The 23,398-nt window shown below is 51.3% G+C and overlaps 1 protein-coding gene across 4 annotated transcripts in view; it reads right to left on the bottom strand.

Moving 5' to 3' along the window:
* The window catches only part of LOC125539158 (uncharacterized), a 39,277-nt gene extending 16,003 nt beyond the window's left edge, over positions 1–23,274 (bottom strand). For 3 of the 4 annotated variants that reach the window (XM_087544618.1, XM_048702530.2, XM_087544617.1), the window contains exons 1-2: positions 22,914–23,274; positions 5,716–5,794 (exon numbers count right to left, since the gene is read on the bottom strand). The gene's annotated coding sequence lies outside the window, so the exon portion shown is untranslated. The remainder of the gene's footprint in view (positions 1–5,715; positions 5,795–22,913) is intronic. The other variant, XM_048702529.2, reaches the window with a different exon arrangement.
* Between the last annotated feature and the right edge of the window lie 124 nt (positions 23,275–23,398).

A 23,398-nucleotide genomic window follows, 5' to 3' on the forward strand; every position in this document is an offset into this window, starting at 1 on the left:
TCATGGATCAACAAGGGGCTGAACTGGGGGCCAGTAAATGATGTGCCGATATTGCAGAGTCGCATCCGAGATCTCCTTGAGAGAGATGTCAGCCTGGTCTTGGTAATGCAAGTCATGCTAGTTCGCCGGGTCCCGCCTTGCAAACGTCGACCCCTCCGTATGTGGGAGTTCAACCCGGAAGGACCATGAATTATTCAGCACTTCCTCGGCATGACGCTCGAAGAGATGTACAAATTGTTCTTCGGACCACAAATAAGGTGTCCGGACACCATCTAGGATGCGGGTCTGAGCTGCAATCGCCCAGATACCCAAGTAAGTAAGCCCGTGGCCGAACACACTGTCTTTTTATTTATCATAACATCATTATGAAAAGTCGCTCTTTGACCAGGACTTGGTAACAAAGGCGAAGATGATCAGGTGTTCAGCCCCCCTTCCCGAAGGTTCAGCAAATCTAGTACTAGCCAGAATGCTTGAGCTGGCGCCTTATCAGGCGCCCTCAGGGGAAGATAAAGGGGAGAATAAAGAGGCTGGAAGCGGGCCTTGCTCATTATTCATCCAAACCGGGGGAATTAGCGCCTCCGTGAAGGAGGATAACCACGGAGAAGAATCTGAAATTCCCTCTCCCCAAGGAAGGAAGAGGACCACCTCTGAAGACCCGGAAACAAAGGTTTCCAAACGGGGGAAGAAATCTTCACTAGAGGGTCCAGCCTCGGAGGGTACTCTTGCCGCACAGTGTCCGCAAGGGGATCAGCCCTCTACCGAGCTGTAAGTAAACAAAAAGTACTTAATGGTAAAAATATCCTACATTACTTCTGAAGATAATAACAGAAGCATATATCTTGCAGTTCAGATCGTAGCCCTTCTCGACAGAGTTCGTCTTTGGGGGATCTTCTTCCGGAGATGATGGAGAGCGAAACACCTCCCCCTGCCACCCCGCCTCATGAGCCGGGCGACCCTGAAGTGTCGTCGCGGAGGGTTTCTCCTGATCCGCCAAGGCCAGAGGGTAATCCTTTGGCCACCCGAAGTCCTCAGTATTTGGATCCTAAAGAGAGCAACAGAAAGAGTCCGGAACCATACAGTGTGCGGTCGGACGCACTGAAGGATCTTCTAGAGCAAGTGGCCATCTCAGAAGAGCATCATACGCTAATGGGTATGGTGATTGAAAGGATTTCATGCGCCAAAAGCGGGTTGCATGAAGGTTTTATGAGTCTGCTGAAAGGCTTTGAGGTACGTGAAATAGTGTATGTTTTTGACAGTACCGCACACGTTAGGTGTGCCCTATGCAGATAGTAGCCCCTGAGACTCTGGTTGCCGTCGAGAATGGCGGCAAACAGAGGATCATAGTCCCAAGAAATAATCAGACCACCGTCATGTGTAGGTGGCTGAAGCTCCGGTGGCTAGCCGGACTGGTGAGTTTGCCGAGCTGAAGCGGCAACTTGATGCGGCAGATGCCGACATCGTGCTTGTCAACAAGCGGCTCGACGAGGCACAGGGTATGTGATTTCTCCGGTGATCAACACATAGTAAGAGGAGCATGATGCCAGTATCTTTAATATGTTGTGACTGCAGATGGAGCTGCCACCGTGGAGATCCTTCAGGCAGAACTTGCCCGAGCCAAGGAACAAGCCAGAAATAGCGATGCGGCCGCTCTAAAGGCAGTCGAAGAGTTGAGGGCCGAACAAGCCGCGCATTGCCAGAGCAAGGAAAGAATGGCCAAGATGGCGTTGAGTTGAAAGATGCCGCCGACCGTTACCAGCTTCTTGAAAAAGAAAGCCGAGCGAAGGCAACGGACCTAGAGAAGGCCATGGTAGCAGCCAAGGAAGCCCGCTCCAAAATCAGAGCGACGAAGGAGGAGCTGCGTCAAGCTGGAGATATCATGGCTGGGAAGCCCTTTTTTTTGCGGACTAAGTTCAGAGATCCGAAGTATGCCCCTCTTGATCAACTATGGAGTTCTGCAGACGCATACGTGGATTTGGCGGCAAGTGCTGTTGATGCGGGCGAGTACTTCAAGGATCAAAAAGATCGTGAAGTGGAAAAGCTGTTCTGGTCATAGTTCCATGCTCCAGTGCGTCCGCTGCTGTTGAATGAGCGAATGGCCGAGTGGGCCGAGCTCCATAGGTTGTCCGGACTTGCCATGAGGTCTTTTGTGGATCATCTGTGGCCGGAAGGGCCAAGGCCGAATAGTTACTTTAGTTTAGTGCAACAATTCCTTGGTGTTGTGCCGCACATCGACGCTATGAAAAGGTCAGCGTGCATAGAGGGTGCGCGGATGGCACTTGCCCGTGTCAAGACATATTAGGCAGAGATTAAGGATGGCAATGGGTCGGGTTTGGATCGGGTTGAACAATATTAAATCCATATCCATATCCATGAAGACAGTCTTTGTCCATCCACGAAAAAATCCATGGGTGATAAATTGTGTCCATGTCCAAACCCGATAGATATCCATACCCATTGGTATCCATTGGGTCCTCTCAAGAAATATAAATTACACATAACATAGCGTTAACATAAGCTCCTCCATTCTTCACCTTGTGGCAGGCTAGGCCTCACTTATGTTAAACATCAACTTATGGTAAATCAACATCCACTAACATGCTAAGATCATTTAGTATTTTTCTAATAGTTGTGAATGACAAGTCATTTAACAAGGAGATAAAAATAAGGGAAGGGGCATTGGAGTATGTTACAGAGGGGATTGAATGTCAACTAATAAAAGTTATGATAGAGATTGTGCAATTTCTTTTACATGTTTTAGATAACAAAGTGTAAAATTGCAGTGGGACATGTGACTGTGGGGTAGGGATAGCAGATTTTGGCCCATTAAGTCACACTATCGGATCGGGTTTGGATATATCCACGGGTACAATATTATATCCATGCCCTACCCACGAGCAACCGGGTCGGGTTTGGGCGGCATCCATGGACACAAAAGCATATCCAGATCATGTCCATTCGGGTCGGATATGTTGGGGAACGTAGCAGAAAACAAAAAAAATTCCCTACGGTTTCACCAAGATCCATCTAGGAGTTCATCTAGCAACGAGTGATTAGATGCATCTACGTACCTTGTAGATCGCGAGCGGAAGCGTTCAAAGAACGGGGATGAGGTAGTCATACTCAACGTGATTCGAATCACCGAATATCCTAGCACCGAACGAACGGTACCTCCGCGTTCAACACACGTACGGTTAGCGTAACGTCTCCTTCTTCTTGATCCAGCAAGAGGGAAAGGAGAGGTTGAGGAAGATGGCTCCAGCAGCAGCACGACGGCGTGGTGGTGATGGAGCTGCAGTACTCCGTCAGGGCTTCGCCAAGCGCTATGGAGGAGGAGGGGGTGTTGGAGAGGGAGAAGGAGGCAACCAAAGGCGTGGGATGAAAGCCCTCCTTCCCCCACTATATATAGGAGGGCCAAGGGGGGGCGCCGGCCCTAGGAGATCCAATCTCCTAGGGGGGTGCGGCCAAGGGGGAGGAATCCCTCCTCCCCAAGGCACCTAGGAGGTGCCTTCCCCTCCTAGGACTCTTCCTCCCTTGAAACCCTAGGCGCATGGGCATCTTGGGGCTGGTGCCCTTGGCCCATGTAGGCCAAGGCGCACCCCCTACAGCCCATGTGGCCCCCGGGACAGGTGGCCCCACCCGGTGGACCCCCGGGACCCTTCTGGTGGTCCCGGTACAATACCGATAACCCCGAAACTTGTCCCGATGCCCGAAACAGGACTTCCCATATATAAATCTTTACCTCCGGACCATTCCGGAACTCCTCGTGACGTCCGGGATCTCATCCGGGACTCCGAACAACATTCGGGTTACTGCATATACATATCCCTACAACCCTAGCGTCACCGAACCTTAAGTGTGTAGACCCTACGGGTTCGGGAGACATGCAGACATGACCGAGACGACTCTCCGGTCAATAACCAACAGCGGGATCTGGATACCCATGTTGGCTCCCACATGCTCCACGATGATCTCATCAGATGAACCACGATGTCGAGGATTCAATCAACCCCGTATGCAATTCCCTTTGTCAATCGATATGTTACTTGCCCGAGATTCGATCGTCGGTATCCCAATACCTCGTTCAATCTCGTTACCGGCAAGTCACTTTACCCGTACCGTAATGCATGATCCCGTGACCAGACACTTGGTCACTTTGAGCTCATTATGATGACGCATTACCGAGTGGGCCCAGTGATACCTCTCCGTCATACGGAGTGACAAATCCCAGTCTCGATCTATGTCAACCCAACAGACACTTTCGGAGATACCTGTAGTGCACCTTTATAGTCACCCAGTTACTGGTACACCCAAAGCACTCCTACGGTATCCGGGAGTTACACGATCTCATGGTCAAAGGAAAAGATACTTGACATTGGAAAAACTCTAGCAAACGAACTACACGATCTTTATGCTATGTTTAGGATTGGGTCTTGTCCATCACATCATTCTCCTAATGATGTGATCCTGTTATCAATGACATCCAATGTCCATAGCCAAGAAACCATGACTATCTGTTGATCAACGAGCTAGTCAACTAGAGGCTTACTAGGGACATGTTGGTGTCTGTTATTCACACATGTATTACGATTTCCGGATAATACAATTATAGCATGAATAAAGACAATTATCATGAACAAAGAAATATAATAATAATGCTTTTATTATTGCCTCTAGGGCATATTTCCAACAGGATTTCCATGGATATCCATGTCCATGGGTAAAATTTCCATCCTTAGCAGAGATGGAGGCCACCACTATTGGAACACAGGGTTCGGCCGTGGGCCGAGTAGCTGCCGAGCACTACTTTGAAGAAGTCCTTGAAGGCGCTCGTTCGATAGAGGCTCGGTGCTCGAAGAATATTATGTTCTAGTGACATGTATTCCCATTGTAAAAACAATGTTCTATTGAATTATAAAGGCTATGTTTATACTTTTTCCTGAAAGTATTATGATGCCTCATGTGCGGCCGTTTATGTATATATGTATATAACCTGAAAGATTGCAGTCGTCGGTTTCAGCCCCCACGCATATAATGCGGGGGTGTTCACAAAAAACGCGTATTCACACTTGATCCATGAAGGAGGTGGTAGCGGAGCGAACAAGGCAATCGGACTATATTGCTTTAACACTTTCACTTAGCCATAGGAGTTTGACGGTGGGACTACTATATAGCCCCTGGTACTTCCGCGCTCGTGCGAATATGGGGCGCGTACGTACATGACCGGGAAACGGCCCTTCGTTAATGCGGAGGAATCCCGAAGATTCCGCTAAGTCATCAAGTGGTTAACCAGTCTCGCGCTTTATCATGACAGTCAGTTTTCGGCTTTCTCTACTGAGGTGCTCATCCGGATGAACCAGGGCACAATCGCAGTAGTTCTCCCGGTGCCGCCTTAGCCGATAGAGAGGAACATAAGGTAGCAAAACACGGGAGCCGGGCAAACCCAACATTTGACCAAAGGCATGATTCAGAGCTGATGCGTATAAGGCCAAACTCGCGATGCCGAACACTCCCTAAGGTATTCGGTCTTTATAACATATGTCGGGCTGAGCAATGCCCTTAATAATAAACCCCGAGTGTCCAGGTATGTGCAATATCCTGACGTGGCCACATGCCAATAACATCAGCATCCTTCTCGGTTGTATTGAGTATCCGGAGGATGTGAACAACAAGAGACAGTAAAAAAGGTTTACGCAGGGTCTTAATCTGAAAAGAAACCTTTGAGCGGGTCCTTGATGCAGTCTGCGCCTGTGTCTCCGTTGTGCCGTGTCCTGGATGGGTGTAGCATGATTGTCATCTGTAAAAGAGAAGAACTTAGGTGAAAGTTGCCGTGCCAGAAAATTGGTTATTATCAATAAACCATTAAAATTCAAGATAAGTCAAGTTGAGCCGAACTAGCCCTGATTACAAGCGGGAAGCCCCTGGTACCGTCTATGAGGGTTTAACCATCAAACCAATCTCATGTATATGTAGTGATGCACCAGACTCGTCTAACTGTGTCCGTGGTCTTGACGACCTGTCATTTATTCTGGTTGGTGAGGCCGTCTAGTGCTCGGCTGTTAAAGCCGCCGCACATTCTTCCGCGCGTAGAGAACGCTCAATATTTCCACTAACTGTGATGGTGCCACGTGGACCGGGCATCTTAAGCTTGAGAGAATCGTAATGCGGTACTGCATTAAAACGAGCAAAAGTCGCTCTTCCGAGTAGTGCTTGATAGCCACTTCGGAATGGAGCGATGTAGAAAGTTAACTTTTCGCTTCGGAAGTTGTCGGGAGAACCGAATACAACCTCTAGTAATAGAGAGCCCGTACAGTGGGCCTCTGGGCCTGGTATTGCTCCCTTGAAGGTAGTATTACTGTGGCTTATTTTTGTCGGGTCTATCCCCATTTTGCGGACTGTGTCCTGATATATCAGATTTAGACCACTTCCGCCGTCCATAAGGAGTCGTGTGAGATGGTATCCCTTTATTATTGGGTCTAACACCAAGGCAACCAATCCTTCATGCCGGATGCTTGTCGCGTGATCCCCTCGATCAAAACTGATCGGGCAGGCCAACTAGGGGTTGAACTTAGGGGTGACGGGCTCTATGGCGCGTATGCCTCGGAGTGCATGTTTGCTTTTCCTCTTCGTCACATGGATCATGTTTACTGTTTTAACCTCTGGCGGGAATTTTTTCTGTCCTCCAGTGCTTTGCTGGCGAGGTTCGTCCTCGTCTTCGCTTGGTGTCTCACCCCCCCTTGTGTTCGGCGTTTAGCTTACCGGCCTGCTTGAAGACCCAGCATTCTCTGCGGGTGTGGTTTGCAGGTTTATCGGGGGTGCCATGAATCTGACATAGTTTGTCGAGAATCTTGTTTAGGCTAGACAGTCCATCTCTGCTGCCTTTGAAAGGCTTTTCCCGCTGACCTGGTCGAGAGCCCCTGAATCCGGTGTTGACCGCCGTATTATCTGGGTTGTCTTCTTTATTTCGACGCTTGTTTTTACTGCATCGTGGTTTTCCATTGACATCTCTGACTTCGGATGTGCTTGGGTCGCTGGTGCTACTGTGGGCTAACCAACTATCTTCGCCCGCGCAAAAGCGGGTCATGAGGCTTGTCAGGGCTGCCATTGTTCTCGGTTTTTCTTGGCCGAGGTGTCTGGCGAGCCATTCGTCTCGGATGCTATGTTTGAAAGCTGCTAAGGCTTCGGCGTCCGGACAGTCGACGATTTGGTTCTTCTTAGTGAGAAACCTATTCCAAAGCTTTCGGGCTGACTCTCCGGGCTGTTGAATTATATGACTTAAATCGTCTGCATCCGGAGGTTAGACATAGGTCCCTTGAAAATTAGCCCGAAAAGCGTCCTCGAGCTCCTCCCAACTTCCAATTGAGTTTTCAGGGAGGATTTTCAACCAGTGCCGAGATGGTCCTTTAAGCTTGAGGGGCAAGTACTTGATGGCATGGAGATCGTCTCCGCGAGCCATATGGATATGGAGGATAAAGTCCTCAATCCAGACCCCAGGGTCTGTGGTCCCGTCGTATGCCTCTATGTTCACTGGTTTGAATCCTTCTGGGAATTCATGGTTCATCACCTCATTGGTGAAACATACGGGGTGTGCGGCACCCCTTTATTTGGATGTATCATGGCGTTCGGATGGTTGTAGTATTCGGTTTTGATTTTGTGCCGGAGCACGCTTCCTAGATCCATAAATGGATCTGGTCATACTGGATTTTTGGCGCAAGTCCTCACGTAGATCGTGTGTTGACTTATGTGCGACCTTGTTAGCCGCTCTATCGCGGTCACAAGGTGGTTGATCCGGCCAGTTAGCCGTTTTATTTTTCGGCCGTATGGGGTCTAAGGACTCATCGTCGAATTCGGGTAATAGCTTGCGCTTTGGATAGCTCTTTGTGTGGTAACCTCCACCATACTTTTCTTCGTTGTCGAGCACTTTGTTCCACCTGCTGTTGAGCGTATTTTATATGGCCTTAAGCCTTTGCTTCTGCTTCTTCAGACTCCTCGCTGTGGCAATAAGCCTTCTACGGAGGTTCTCTTGCTCAAAGTGCGTTTCCGGGATGATGTGTGCATCTTCGTCCGGACTGTTTTCCTCCCCGGAGGGGGTTTGATGAGGTTTATCCTCGGCGTCGCCGTGTTCGGACGTCGAATCCGTACTATGTTCGCCATTTGCAGCTTCATCGTGCTCTGCCGCCGGGGCAATGTGGTCGTCATTTCCTCTGGAGTTGACTGGAGTGTTATTTTCTCTTGTGCTGTTATCGTTGTTTTTGCCGATGCGGGATTTGGAGCGGCGCCTACGCCGATGCTTTGTTTGCTTCTTGGAGGGGTCATCCTCCGATGTCTCCTCCCGTTCCTCGTCATCGTTTTCTTTGGGTGTATCCACCATGTATATGTCATGTGATGAAGTGGCTATCCAGTGCCCTGTGGGCACTAGTTCCTATTCCTCTGCTGCATCGTCGTCCATGTCGTTGATTTTTGCAGAGTCAAAATCGAGCATGTCGGTTAAATCGTTGACAGAGGCTACTAAGTGGGTGGTGGGTGGGCAGCGAATTCCTTCATCGTCCGCATCCCATTCTAGCCGGACATAGTTCGGCCAAGGATCTCCTGACAAGGAGAGAGACCTTAATGAATTTAGCACGTCGCCGGAAGTTGAGTGCTGAAAGATATCCGCGGAGGTGAACTCCATGTCGGCGCCCAATCAGATTCGATAGGCACGGATGTAGGCGGCTCGGAGTCTGTGGCCGGAGACGAATCCAGTGGTTCGGCAACACGGCTCTCGTAAGGGGTGAAGTCAGTATCCGGCTTCATCGCCACTAAGAGTGTGGCCTCCGTGGCAGGGTCTATCCCTCGGTCCTCGGATGGCGCAATTTGCTCTGGATTGAAGGCCAGAGTAGTTGTAGGTGTGATCTCCCGAACACTGTCCGACGACAGAGCTAAATCATGCTCGTCGTGATCGTGCGGCGCACCTGACATGGGCTTGAATCCGTCGAAGATCAAGTCTCCGCGGATGTTGGCAGTGTAGTTTAGGTTTCCGAACCTGACCTGATGGCCAGGGGCGTAGCTCTCGATCTGCTCCAGATGGCCAAGTGAGTTGGCCTGCAGTGCGAAGTCACCTCTGGTCCACGGGTCGGTGAACGAATGGGTTTTGGGAAATAGAGAACATGGACTCGATTGAACAAAGGTGGCACCGGAATGAATAGCCCACTTGTTTCGGGCAAGAATGAATGGGACTGATCGACTCGAGTTACCGAGCGACCTTCACTCTTCTACTCGAGCTTTCACTTCTGCGCCGAATACGAAGATCTGTCCGGGGAGGAAAACCTCACCCTGGACCACATCGTTACCGATGATCGAAGGAGCCATCAAGCCCTATGGTGACAACACAGTGGAACTCTCAATGAAAGCACCAATGTCGGTGTCAAAACTGGCGGATCTCGGGTAGGGGGTCCCGAACTATGCGTCTAAGGCAGATGGTAACATGAGGCAGGGGACACGATGTTTACCCAGGTTCGGCCCCTCTCGATGGAGGTAATACCCTACGTCCTGCTTGATTGATCTTGATGATATGAGTATTACAAGAGTTGATCTACAACGAGATTGTGGAGGCTAAACCCTAGGAGCTAGCCTATGGTATGATTGTTGTTGTCCTATGGACTAAACCTTCCGGTTTATATAGACACCGGAGGGGCTAGGGTTACACAGAGTCGGTTACAAGGGAGGACATCTACATATCCGTATTGCTAAGCTTGGCTTCCACGCCAAGGAAAGTCCCATCCGGACATGGGACGAAGTCTTTAATCTTGTATCTTCATAGTCCATAAGTCCGGCCAAAGGATATAGTCCGGCTGTCCGGCGACCCCCTAATTCAGGACTCCCTCAACTTACATCAGATCTAAACTAAGTATGCATCTGTATCAAACGAATGGGTTGTATCTGTGGACTAAACTGCAGAATGCCAGAAGAGAAGGGGAAAGCCTAGCCTATCAAAGACTAGCATCTTCAAGCATCTTGCAGCATTTAGAAGAGTACAGATCAACATAATGTAAAGTAGTAGCAGTGTTATCAACCTCGGCCAGAGATCCTTTCTCGACTCCCTACGAAAAAGCAATCCCAGAGCCATACTATCTAGCTATCACCTCAAGTATCCAGTTCTAGTTGTATCGATCGGGATACAACTCCAAGTGTCCGTTACCGTAGGACAGGCTATCGATAGATGTTTTCTTCCCTGCAAGGGTGCACCAACTTACCCACCACGCTCGATTAACTCCGGCCGGACACACTTTCCTGGGTCATGCCCGGCCTCGGCCAAACAATACGCCGCAACACGACCTAGGCTTAATAGAGAGGTCAGCACGCCGGACTAAACCTATCCCCCAGGGGTCATCAGCCATCGCCCCGGGAACTCTTGCACGTTGCAAACGCGGCTGGTGAGCATACCTATCTACCTCCTTAAAAAGGTAGGTGCTTACGCAGTCCAACCTGTCGCGCCGCTCAGTCGCTGACGTCTATTAAGCTTCGGCTGATGCATACGACGCAGAACGCCCATACAATGCCCACGTGATGGCTAGTGCTATCAGGCCAGAGGCCCCTAGGATCAAATATCCAAATCATAGTGGATTAGGAACGCGCGGTAACAAGCAAAGACTCGCGAAAGATGTGACCCCGTCGCCCCGTCTCGAGGACTTGCGGCAAGGGCTAAGAATGCCCAACCACGCCTAGTAGTTATCTCGCGGGCACCCTCCAGGTCAACCCGACTCCACATCACTCACAATTAAGCTCGCGCGGGTACCCCTCAGGGCCGACCCGTCTTTAGTAACCTGGTTCAGGGTAAAGTCATAGTAAGCATAGTAACCGTGTGTCTAACACCAAGGGGAACCCTGAGGAACCACCCTCGATGTATTCCACTCGATGTCATCATCAAGGTGAACGTAAGAAGAACCACCCTCGAGGTTCACACTTGAGGGTTTGCACGACAGAGTCGTATCGGAAGTGGTTAAGGAGGAAATCACCCTCGATGACCACGACCGAATAGCTACACTACATAGATCTTATCAGGAGTGATGTATGAGGTGTCATCCTCGGCACTCGATAGTAACTCTGCAGAGTCGTATAACTAGGGAGGGGGGTGATGTGCGGTGTCGGGGCCTGGACGTCGACCATGTTGATCGAGTCATCGAACATAAAGCGGGGCAACAAGGACAAGGTGGGGGTCACTGATGGATCACTAACCAACCTATATTAAGCAGTTTAGGATAAGCAGGTAGGTAACAATAAGCAGGTTATAAAAACAGGCTATGCATCAGAATAGTATCATACAGAAAGCAGTAGTAGTTCTAATGCAAGCATGAGAGGGAAAGAAATGGGCGACATCGGAATGCTCAAAGGGGGGTGTCGGTGTCAAAACCGGCGGATCTCGGGTAGGGGGTCCCGAACTGTGCGTCAGGACGGATGGTAACAGGAGGCAAGGAACACGAAGTTTTACCCAGGTTCGGGCCCTCTCGATGGAGGTAAAACCCTACGTCCTGCTTGATTAATATTGATGATATGAGTAGTACAAGAGTAGATCTACCACGAGATCGGAGAGGCTAAACCCTAGAAGCTAGCCTATGGTATGATTGTTGTTTTGTATCTTGTCCTACGGACTAAAACCCTCCGGTTTATATAGACACCGGAGAGGGTTAGGGTTACACAAAGTCGGTTACAATGGTAGGAGATCTACATATCCGTATCGCCAAGCTTGCCTTCCACACCAAGGAAAGTCCCTTCCGGACACGGGACGGAGTCTTCAATCTTGTATCTTCATAGTCCAGGAGTCCGGCTGAAGGTATAGTTCGGCCATCCGGACACCCCCTAATCCAGGACTCCCTCAGTAGCCCCCGAACCAGGCTTCAATGATGATGAGTCCGGCGCGCAGATTGTCTTTGGCATTGCAAGGCGGGTTCTCCTCCAAATTCTGTGTACCTGTTGAATAAAGTCTGGTTTCTTGTAGATGTTGCGCTCTTTGGCTTCTACGCCCAATAATGGCCGCTTCCCACGTGTCAAACGAATATGAAAAGTCTGAGTGTTTTTACATTCACACCCCTAGCTGCGTAAATGAGCTGACCTATTTAAGGGGACGAGGATTTAGATCCAAACTACATCTTCCCCCCTTCGTGAGTGTTCATCAGAATGCATCCGACAAAGGTCCATTCCACCATGGCCAGCCGTCGCGACTCCTCCTCTCGCCCTTCCAGCCCTCAGCATGGATATTGGGAGAGATGCTCTATCCCACATAGCGAGCTAGTGATGCTCCAGACCAAGGGATTTCTCCCCCCGGCCTATATGGTCCCGGTTCGAGCCGGCCTTGCCATTTATAATGGCGGAGAGCAAGCGGAGAGTGCCCCTAATCCCTCCAAAGGAGAGTGGGTGTGCCTCGTCCCTTATTTAATAAGGGGGCTCGGATTTCCAATCCATCCATTTCTCTGGGGGCTCCTGGAGTTCTATGGCCTCCAGCTACACAATCTCACGCCTGCCTCCGTATTGCATATCGCGGTCTTCGTAGCCCTCTGCGAGCTGTTTTTGGGTATTGAGGCTCATTTCGGGCTATGGAAAAGGTTATTCTGCCTCGTGCCCCGCTCTAAGGAGGGGTCAATGTATCAAGTGGGCGGAGCCGAAGTGTGGCACATCGCCGGGACCGGATATCTGTCCGGAACCCCAAAGAAGGCGTCCGAAGACTGGCCCTCGGAATGGTTTTATATAGAAGATGTCCCGCTGCCGGATCCTGTCCGGATCGGCCTTCCTGAATTCGATAGTGCTCCCTTAGAGAAGCACCTAAGCTGGCGTCCCCGGAGCCCTCAGAGGAAAAGTGACAGGGACATCATTTACCTGATGGGACGAATAAGATTGCTAGCCCATTCCGGACTAACCATGATCGGGGTTATGGCCGAATGCATTATGCGGGGGGTGCAACCGCTTCAGTATAGAAGCCACCCCATGTGGGACTTCAACGGGGAGGACGACGCCACCCGCTACGGCCGTAAGGGGCCGGATTCAGCTGCCGCTCTGCTAAAGATCTTGTCCACTTTGTATAAGGGAGAAGAGGAGGAATTTCTCCGCGTCAACCCACAGGGTGGATTCTCTATGCACAATCCCCAGCTGGGTAAGCGGTCGTATTTACTTGCCCATCCGTTTTGTATTCCCATTGTTAAATATTCAGGCTGACGACTTCAACGCAGGAACTGCGCCAGGCTGTTAAGGAAATAAGCAGCCCTCCTCCACAACCCGAGGACCCAAGACGGTCCCTCGACCCGGCCTCTCGATAGGATCCGGACATATCTGTGGAGCTGATTGATGGAGTGTTCCATCAATTGAGCAAGGACAACGCATTGGTGGCCATTACGGCCGATTACCCAGGGCTAATCCCGGCCTCCCAGGTAACTGAGATCGAAGTCCCAGTACCCCGAATAGGTGTCCGCCCTCTCGTGTTTTCAGTTTCCTGATTACAACCGAACTTTGCAGGGGAGGTTTTTAAGGCGGAAGGCCAAACCTGCGGCGACAAGCCAACGAGGGGCCGCAGGGCCCCATGGGCAGAAAAGAAGTGCAGTCCGAACCAAGGTGTCAACGCAAAGGTATGGCGCGCCCCCTTATCCCAGGTGTTATACCTTCGAGGCACATTGACACTCGTGCTCTCTTTAGGACAAAGAGACCTCGCCGGACTATATCCGGAGAGGCTGCCAATCGCGCCTCCACCAGCCAGGCTCCAAAGCCTGGTCCGGAGGCGGAGGCGAATGCAAGGCGCGTGCCAGGCGCTCCTCCAACGGAGGATGTGGACGGGTTGTCTGCCACCAACTCTGAGGTGGAGAGTGCCATGAACCACAGGCATCGCCGGACAATTCTTTGTGATGCTTGTTTCCCCCAAGGGGCGTTAGATGCCTTCAACTCGGGAGATGCGTACCTCCGTGCCGCTCAAAATGGTCTAGCCAGAGCCACGGAGCAATATGTAAAAGACATACGGGTAAGAAAATTTTGGTAATTATATATATATACCAGTAGCCCCCGAGACTTGAAACAGTTAGAATAATTGATTTAAGGATCATTTGTTATGCAGGTTCTTACAGAAAAGAATTCCCTACTGTCCAAGGAGCTGGAAGAGTGCAAAGCCCAACTTGAGGCCGCACTAGCCGCGGCAGGGGAGCCCAAGGAGACCCCCTCTGGTAATATACACTTCGAAAGATAAGTATTTTGCGAAGCACGGCATGGGTGCGAATCTGACAAATGAAATTGCAGATGGCGCCAGATTGAATCCGGAAAGGCAACACCTCCTACGCCAGCTAAAGGCTGGTGAGAAGGTGCTGACAAAGGTGAGGCGGGAGAAGAACAATCCCCAAGATGCCAACACCAAGCTGGGTGTTGAGCTGAAAGATGTTCGTGCCCAACTGTCAGACTCCGTGAAGGAGACTCAGCGGCTTCGGCGCGGCATATTTAGTAAGTGCTTGAACAAACCTTTGAAAGAAAGTTCGGCAAGGAAGTCGACTAACAGAGCAATGTCTGTAGGTGTGCTAACAGGTCATCCTGTAGAGGAGATGCCCGGTTCTACGGGTGACCTTCTTCCCGAGCTCTCGCAACTGCTCGATCGAGTTCGGCAGGTGATGCAAGGCGTCGCCCAGGCCCTGTGGCCATCCGTCTCCATGCCTGAAGGTCTTGGAGAGCTTGCGGAGAAGTTAAAGGGAGCACGGCGGCGCTTCCGATTATGGAAGATATCGGCCTGCCGTCAAGGCGCTAGGGAGGCCTGGGCCATGGTGAAGACGCGGTACGCAAATGCTGACCCCAACCACATGGCCGAGGTCGGTCTTGTAGGGCCCGATGGGAAGGAGACCCCTGTAAGCTTAGTATACGGCCAAGTAGAGTTGGCCGCAAAGTATTCCCAGCAGGACTATAAATTAGACAGCCTGTTAGATGGTATTGAAGAGGAATACAATCAGTCAAAATGACTACGTAATTTAGTTGACATTTATAATGCCTTCTAGCCGGATTGTAGATCATTTGTCATGGCCGACCTTTTCGCTTCAGCCTCGGGACCTGACGGTCCGGAGTGTGTCTGAATTCCCATGTGGTTATATAGGAACCGGGGAATGCATGGAGACCAGGCGTAGGGGTCATTAGTGCGTGAAGAGACAAGTGCCCGACTAGTTATGTTATATTACATGGTTAGTAAGAAACATCTTCCAGGGAGAATAGTTCTGTTAGGGGTTCCTTTCCCTGGGAGGCATGCCCTAAGGTGCATGTCCATGTTGCGAAAAGAAATGCAGGAAAAACATCTGGGGGCGTATAGATAAAAATAAAAAAAGATCATCTTTAGTTCACCGACCGAATATTCCCTTAAGAATTCTAGCTTTTGGCTTCACCCAGTCTGAGGTACACGTCCGGCTGACCCGACAGTAACAATCGCAGAGGTGCTCCCTTTACCACCTAGCCAAACAATCGGGAACGTAGGGGTAAGCACAGGAGCCAGGCAACCCATCTTGGCCAAAACTTAAGACATATCGATGCATATAATGGTGAATAAAAGATACATGCGGAAGTGTGACACATGTGTTGGGCATGAAGCCCGTATGAATAAGCTTCTGTTTAAAGAAGCCCCCAGGTTTAATGAGCGCGGATAGCGCGTCACTTTATGAGCCTTTAAAGGCTATAAGAGAGAGAGAGAGAGAGAGAGAGAGAGAGAGAGAGAGAGAGAAGAAGAAGAAGAGAAATGTAAGACAGAAAATATATAAAAAATGGACAGAGGATGGAGACGAACACAGAGTCCGGTGCTAGGCATAGAATCTTTGGATACGGGCTGCGTTCCATGGGTTCAGCTCGAGTCGGTTAAACGATGCATCCCGCGGGCGGTACGCTCCTCCAGTCAGGACTTGGTCAATTATGAAGGGACCTTCCCACTTGGGCTTGAGTTTGTCCTTTTTCTTGTCCGGTAGTCGTAGAACTAATTCGCCAACGTTGTAATTTTTGGCCCGTACTTCTCTGCTTTGGTATCTTCGAGCCTGCTGTTGATAGAATGCGGAACGGGCTTTTGCCACGTCACGCTCCTCCTCCAATGCGTCCAAACTGTCCTGCCGATCGAGCTCGTCTTCTCTTTCTTCGTACATGCGCACTCGAGGTGAGTCATGAATTATGTCGCAAGGCAAAACTGCCTCTGCGCCGTACACCATAAAGAATGGTGTGTATCCGGTGGTGCGATTCGGCGTGGTCCGCAGCCCCCAGAGTACGGAGTCGAGCTCCTCTACCCAGTGCGTGTTAGATTCCTTGAGGGACCGCACTAATCTGGGTTTGATGCTGCTCATGATAAGACCATTTGCACGTTTGACCTGGTCATTAGTTTGTGGGTGATCGACGGAGGCATAATCGAACTTGATGCCCATGTTGTTGCACCAAAGTTTTACCTCGTCGGCCGTGAAGTTCGTGCTGTTATCAGTGATGATGTTGTGGGGGATGCCGTAACGGTGTACAACCCCGGATATAAAGTCTATCACTGGTCCGGATTCGGCCGTCTTAACAGGCTTGGCTTCTATCCATTTGGTGAACTTATCCACCATGACCAGTAAGTATTTTTGCTTGTGGGTTCCGCCTTTAAGGGGTCCAACCATGTCAAGCCCCTAGACCGCGAAGGGCCAAGTAATGGGGATAGTTTGGAGGGTGGTGGGTGGCATATGGCTTTGGTTTGCAGAGAGCTGGCAACCGGTGCATCGTTGGACTAAGTCCTGAGCGTCTGCCCAGGCCGTCGGCCAATAAAAGCCTGTACGAAAGGCCTTGCTTACAAGGGACCGAGCTGCAGCGTGATGACCACCGAGTCCGGCATGAATTTCAGCCAGGAGGTTCCGCCCCTCCTCTTCGGAGATGCACCTTTGAAGGACTCCGGTAGTGCTTTTCTTATAAAGCTCTCCCTCGTGGACTCTGTAGGCTTTGGATCACCGCACTATGCAACGTGCCTCATTTTGGTCCTCGGGGAGTTCCTACCTAGTAAGGTAGGCGAGGAATGGTTCTGTCCACGGGGCGATGACAACCATTATTACGTGGGCTGAAGGTGTTATTTCATTGGCAGAGCCTCCGATTGTGTCAGAATGTTCGGTGTCGGGCAGTGCGGTTGGGTCCGGGCTGTTATTGTCCGGCTCCCCTTCCCATACTACGGATGGCTTGAACAGCCTTTCCAAGAAGATGTTGGGGGGACTACATCGCGTTTTGCGCCGATGCGTGCCAAGACATCTGCCGCCTGATTATTTTCCCGTGCTATATGGTGAAATTCAAGCCCCTTGAACCAAGCTGACATTTTTAGGACGGCGTTGCGGTAAGCTGCCATTTTTGGATCCTTGGCATCGAAGTCTCCATTTATTTGGGATATTGCGAGGTTCGAGTCCCCGCGCACCTCTAGGCGTTGAATGCCCATGGATACTACCATCCGGAGACCATGTAAAAGGGCCTCATATTCGGCTGCATTGTTGGAGTTCGTGTACATAATCTGGAGTACGTATTGAACTGTGTCTCCTGTGGGGGACGTCAAAATGACGCCAGCCCCCAGTCTGGCCAACATCTTGGAGCCGTCGAAATGCATGATCCAATTTGAATATGTGTCGTACTCTTTAGGGAGTTCGGCCTCCGTCCATTCTGCGACGAAGTCGGCCAAGACTTGCGACTTGATGGCTCGCCGTGGCTTATAAGTTATGTCGAACGGGAGGAGCTCAATGGCCCATTTTGCAATCCGGCCCGTTGCGTCACGGTTGTTTATAATATCGTTAAGTGGTACTTCCGAGGCTACTGTTATTGAACACTCTTGAAAGTAGTGTCGTAGCTTCCGGGATGCCATGAATACCGCGTACGTGATCTTTTGATAATGCGGGTACCGTGATTTGCAGGGAGTGAGGACAGTGGACACATAATAGACCGGCTTTTGAAGGGGGAATTTGTGTCCGTCCGCTTCTTGTTCGACGACGAGCACTGCGCTTACAACCTGATGTGTTGCTGCAATGCATAATAGCATTGGTTCGCCAATGTTTGGCGCGGCCAGGACTGGGTTTGTTGCCAGTATGGCTTTTATTTCGTCAAGTCCGGCCGTGGCTGCATCCGTCCATTCGAAGTGTTCGGTGCGCCGAAGGAGGCGGTAAAGGGGTAGGGCCTTTTCTCCCAAGCGGGAGATAAAGTGGCTTAGAGCCGCCACGCATCCGGTTAACTTTTGTATTTGTTTGAGGTCCTTTGGGATATCCAGTTGCGACAAAGCTCAGATCTTGGCTGGATTTGCTTCGATTCCTCTACCGGATACAATGAAGCCCAAGAGCTTTCCGGCAAGAACGCATTTTTCCGGGTTGAGCTTGATGTCGTTTGTTCGGAGGTTATCAAATGTGAGCCTCAAGTCGTCTATTAGAGATTCGACATGTCTTGTTTTGACGACCACATCATCTACATATGCCTCCACTGTTTTGCTGATCTGGCTTGCCAGACATGTCTGAATCATGCGTTGATATGTTGCGCCGGCGTTTTTAAGCCCGAAGGGCATCGTGTTGAAGCAGAATGGGCCGTATGGTGTGATAAATGCCGTTGCGGCTTGGTCTGGTTCTGCCATCTTGATTTGATGGTAGCCGGAATATGCATCGAGGAAACACAACGAATCGTGTCCTGCGGTAGCGTCGATAATTTGATCGATGCGGGGGAGGGGGAAGGGATCCTTTGGGAAAGCCTTGTTAAGGTCTTTAAAATCAACACACAGGCGCCAGGATTTGTCCTTCTTTGGTACCATCACCAGGTTTGCTAGCCAGTCCAGATGTTTTATATCTCTGATGAATCCGGCCTCCAATAGCTTTGCTAGCTCCTCTCCCATGGCCTGTCTCTTAGGTTCGGAAAACGCCGAAGAGCCTGTTTGACAGGTTTGAATCCTATTTGGATATTTAAGCTGTGCTCGGCCAGCCTGCGTGGGATTCCTGACATGTCTGAAGGGTGCCAGGCGAAAATGTCCCAGTTCTCTCGTAGGAACTCTCGCAGTGCGGCGTCTACATCAGGGTTTAACTGTGCCCCGATGGAAGCTGTTTTATTGGGGTCCGTTGGATGGACTTGGAATTTGACTATTTCATCCGCCGGCTTAAAGGAGGTGGACTTGGATCTTTTGTCGAGTACCACATCGTCCCTATTCACCGTAGAGCATAGCGCAGTCAGTTCCTCAGCCGCTAGGGCTTCGGAATGCCTCGAGGGCCAGTGCGAATGTCTTGTTTTTGGCGCGGAGTGCTCTGTCCGGATCACTAGCGAGAGTGATGATCCCGTTAGGCCTGGGCATCTTGAGCTTCATGTACCCGTAATTGGGTATTGCTTGGAAGATTGTAAACGCTTCCCGCCCTAGCAGAGCGTGATAACCGCTGCTGAACGGAGCCACATGGAACGTGATCTCTTCGGACCTGTAATTATCCGGCGTGCCGAACACCACATATAGTGTGATTTTTCCTGTACAACGCGCTTCCCAACTGGGGATTATTCCTCTAAAGGTTGTGCTGCTTCGCTCAATGCGGTTCCAGTCTATTTCCATTTTTTGAAGGGTTTCCTCATAAATGAGGTTCAATCCGCCGCCGCCGTCCATGAGTACCTTGGTAAGACGAAAGCCGTCCACTATTGGACTGAGGACCAATGCGGCTGGTGCTCAGGCTGTTCGGAATTTAGGTTCATCACTGGCGTTAAAGGTAATAGCCGTGTCACTCCATGGGTTTATTGTTGCTACTTGGTAGACTTCGGCAAGGCTGCGGAGTGTCCTTTTCCGCATATTATTTGATGCGAAAGTCTCGAAGACTGTTAATACCGTATTGGTGTCTTTGGGGTGGCTTTCTGTGGCCTCTGGAATTAGGAGATTTTCGCCAATTTTGGCCACCTGCCGGAGTATGCAACATGCTCTAAGGCTGTGAGTTGGTGTGGCGTCCTCTGTACTGTGAATTTTACAGGGTCCATTAAGCCATCCTTCCAGTACGGTTCCATGCCCTGTAGAGGGTTTTTGCTTTTTGGTGTTTGACCTGGGTGTCTGGCGATGATGCACCCTTTTATTTCGGATTGGGTTTGTATTCAGGGCCGGATCGTCCCAAAATTTTATTTCGGTTTTCCAGGCGCTTTCCATCGCATAGTACTTTCGTACGATGGACGCCAACTCAGCGAAGCGTGTAATATCACGGCGACTTATGGCATTGAGGATTCCCTTGTCCGTGCAATTATTGCAAAAGATTGAGATTGCGTCTTCCTCGTGGCAGTCCTTTATCCTGTTCTTAACCAGGAGGAATCTGGCCCAGTAATGATGTACTGTTTCATCGGGCTCTTGCCTAATTTGGGATAGATCGCTTATGTTCGGGTGGGTGGGAGGAACTAAATCCGAAGCCTCACCCCATCTGAGGCTCAGAGGCCGAGGAATTTCCGAACTCAAAAATTTGGATTCCTGGATGCTGTCCAATGAATCCAGCCCGTCGCCTGACTCTAAGTTCAGGTCTTGAGTGATATCCTCCCCTCCGCGGGTATCCGGCTTGGAGGGATCGGGAATTCGGACGTAGCTAGTCCTTAAGATAGATGAAGGGTCGCCGCACTGTCCCTCTACCACGGCAACGTGATGGGTGACTTGGGGAGAGTTAATCTCTCTCAGATCGGGTTTAGGCCCAATCTGGTCATAATCCGTAGCGACTCCCAGGGCGGCGATGCGATCCAAGAGCTCGTTTATTGAGGAGAGCTCCATTGGATCTAACTGCTCGGCGAGTTTCGAGCTGACATGAAGATTGTTTTCGATGGCTCGAGAGGTCATTGTCGGCGCAGAAGCCGAACAGGCGGTCATAAGAAAACCACCTAGCCGGAGGGTTTGGCCGACAGCCAAATCTCCCTTAGCAACGGTGCCGTCTTTAAAGACGGGGCGAGGCATCCTTCCTGATGGCGACGACACAGAGGAACTCTCAATGAAAGCACCAATGTCGGTGTCAAAACCGGCGGATCTCGGGTAGGGGGTCCCGAATTGTGCGTCTAGGCCAGATGGTAACAGGAGGTAAGGAACACGAAGTTTTACCCAGATTCGGGCCCTCTCGATGGAGGTAAAACCCTACGTCCTGCTTGATTAATATTGATGATATGGGTAGTACAAGAGTAGATCTACCACGAGATCGGAGAGGCTAAACCCTAGAAGCTAGCCTATGGTATGATTGTTGTTTTGTATCTTGTCCTACGGACTAAAACCCTCCGGTTTATATAGACACCGGAGAGGGTTAGGGTTACACAAAGTCGGTTACAATGGTAGGAGATCTACATATCCGTATCGCCAAGCTTGCCTTCCATGCCAAGGAAAGTCCCTTCCGGACACGGGACGGAGTCTTCAATCTTGTATCTTCATAGTCCAGGAGTCCGGCTGAAGGTATAGTCTGGCCATCCGGACACCCCCTAATCCAGGACTCCCTCAAGGGGTTTGCTTGCCTGGAAGCTCTGCTCAAAAGGAAGAGGTGTCGTCGACATAGTCGATCACAGGGGCGGCATCGGTCTCGGGGTCTACCGGAGAGAAGAGGGGGAAGAAACAATAAATATAAAGCAAACAAAGCATCACAAAGCATAACATGGCAATATGTTGTGCCGGGTGTGACCTAACATATGGCTACACGATAAAGGTGAAGGGGGAAAACAACCGGGAATGTTTTCCCGGTTCCGGACCTGTGTCGGACACATGACCGAAGGGGGAATGTTCCATGTTCAGATAGTTAGAGGCATCTGACAGGTAAACGGACCGCGTATCCGGATTTGTCTCGTCGTTTTGAGAAACTTTCATGTATAAAACTTTTTCATCCGAGTTACGGATTATTTTCTATGATTTTCAAAGATCTAACAATATTCTGTAATTATTATTAACTAAAAAGATAATACTGCATCAGCATGACACCATCCTGATGTCAGCAGGGTCAACATTCAACTCTGACCGTGTTGACTGGTCAAAAGGAGTAGTGGGGCCCATCTGTCATAGACTCAACTAATTGAGCAGGTTTAATTAGACTAATCTAGTTCATTAGGCTAATTAAGCAAGATTAATTAAGTTAATTAATTATCCAACTAATTAATTAATTAACTATTTATTTTTTTATTTTTTTAAAAACCTTTTTTAATAAAAGCCAGGGCGCGTGGGGCCCGCTGGCAGTGGCATAAGGCCATCCTAGTGGAGCGGGTTAATGGGCGGAGGGGTATGGGCGTGGGCGCCCGTCGAACGGGGCACGGCGAGGCCGTGGCCGGCGATGGCCATCGGGGCGCGGTGGGGCGCCGGCCAGGGGAAGCGAGGCCGTGGGGCGAGCGGGCTGCGGCGTCGCAGCAGCGCCGGCGAGGCGGCGCGCGAGGGGGAGGCGGCCAGGGCGGACTCGGCGGGTCGGCGCGATGAGCGGCGGCGCGACACATGCGGGGGCAGCATAGGACGACGGGGTGGACGAGGCCACGGCGAGCGGCGACTGCTACGAGGTAGCGCGCTGCGGCGGGCGGGCAGACGGCGCAGGAGGCAAGGCGCGGGCGCGCAACGGCGGAGCCGGGCAAGACCAGGCGCAGGGCGCGGGCCGTGGTGGCAAACAACGCGGCTAGGGGCGGCGCGAGTGGCGTGAGGACGGCGGGCGAGGCCGCTGCGGCGACAGCGGGTAACCGGACGACGCAGTGGCCAGCGGCGGGAGGCGGGTCACGACGACAATATGCGGCGGCCAAAGTCGAGCGTCGAACAAAATGAGCATAGCGGCTCGGTCCCGACGGGCTATCCGGCTGGAGGACTCCTACGAGATGCCACGAGCGCGGTGGCGTGCTCGGTCGAACTGGAGAAGCACGAGAGCAGCGGCATAACGAGCAGTGGTGGCGCGAGCTTCGGCAATGGCGGCAACGGCGCGGGGAGAAGACTACGGATCGACGACGTATAAACGAAGGAAAGGAGAGGGGCGGGAGCTCACGTTGCGGCACACGAAGGCCATCGGGGGCTTAGTAGCGTAGGGCGGTGGCCAGAGTCGAAGGTGACGACGGCGACCCGAGGAAGACGACGAAGGGGATCCGGCGCTGTAGAGGTCCGCGGCTTCGACTCGTGGTCGGGGACGGCGTAGCGTGCACGGGCAGAGCTTCAAGACAACTCGGCGAGGTGAGGGTGGACAGTGGCATGCGATGGACGGCAGTGGCCGCGCTCGGGCGCTCGAGGGCAAAGGCAAGTCCATAGGGGGGGGAGGAGGTGGATCTGGGAGAGGGCGGAGAGGGGGGAAGTGGAGCAGGGAGGCGAGGGGATTCTGGGAGTGGGTGGAGGTAGGTGGGGGGGGGACTCGAGGAGCCGGAGGGGCGCTCTTATCCTCTCGCGGGGGCGTTGCTGGCGAGGTGGCTGGGCGGCGACGGGCGCGTGCTGCCCCGCCCGGTCGGAGGAGCAGGAAGCGACCGGGGGAGGGGGAGTGGG

This window comes from Triticum urartu, chromosome 2A (genome assembly GCF_056163025.1).
Source record: "Triticum urartu cultivar PI428250 chromosome 2A, HENAU_Tu73, whole genome shotgun sequence".
Taxonomy (NCBI): Eukaryota; Viridiplantae; Streptophyta; class Magnoliopsida; order Poales; family Poaceae; genus Triticum; species Triticum urartu.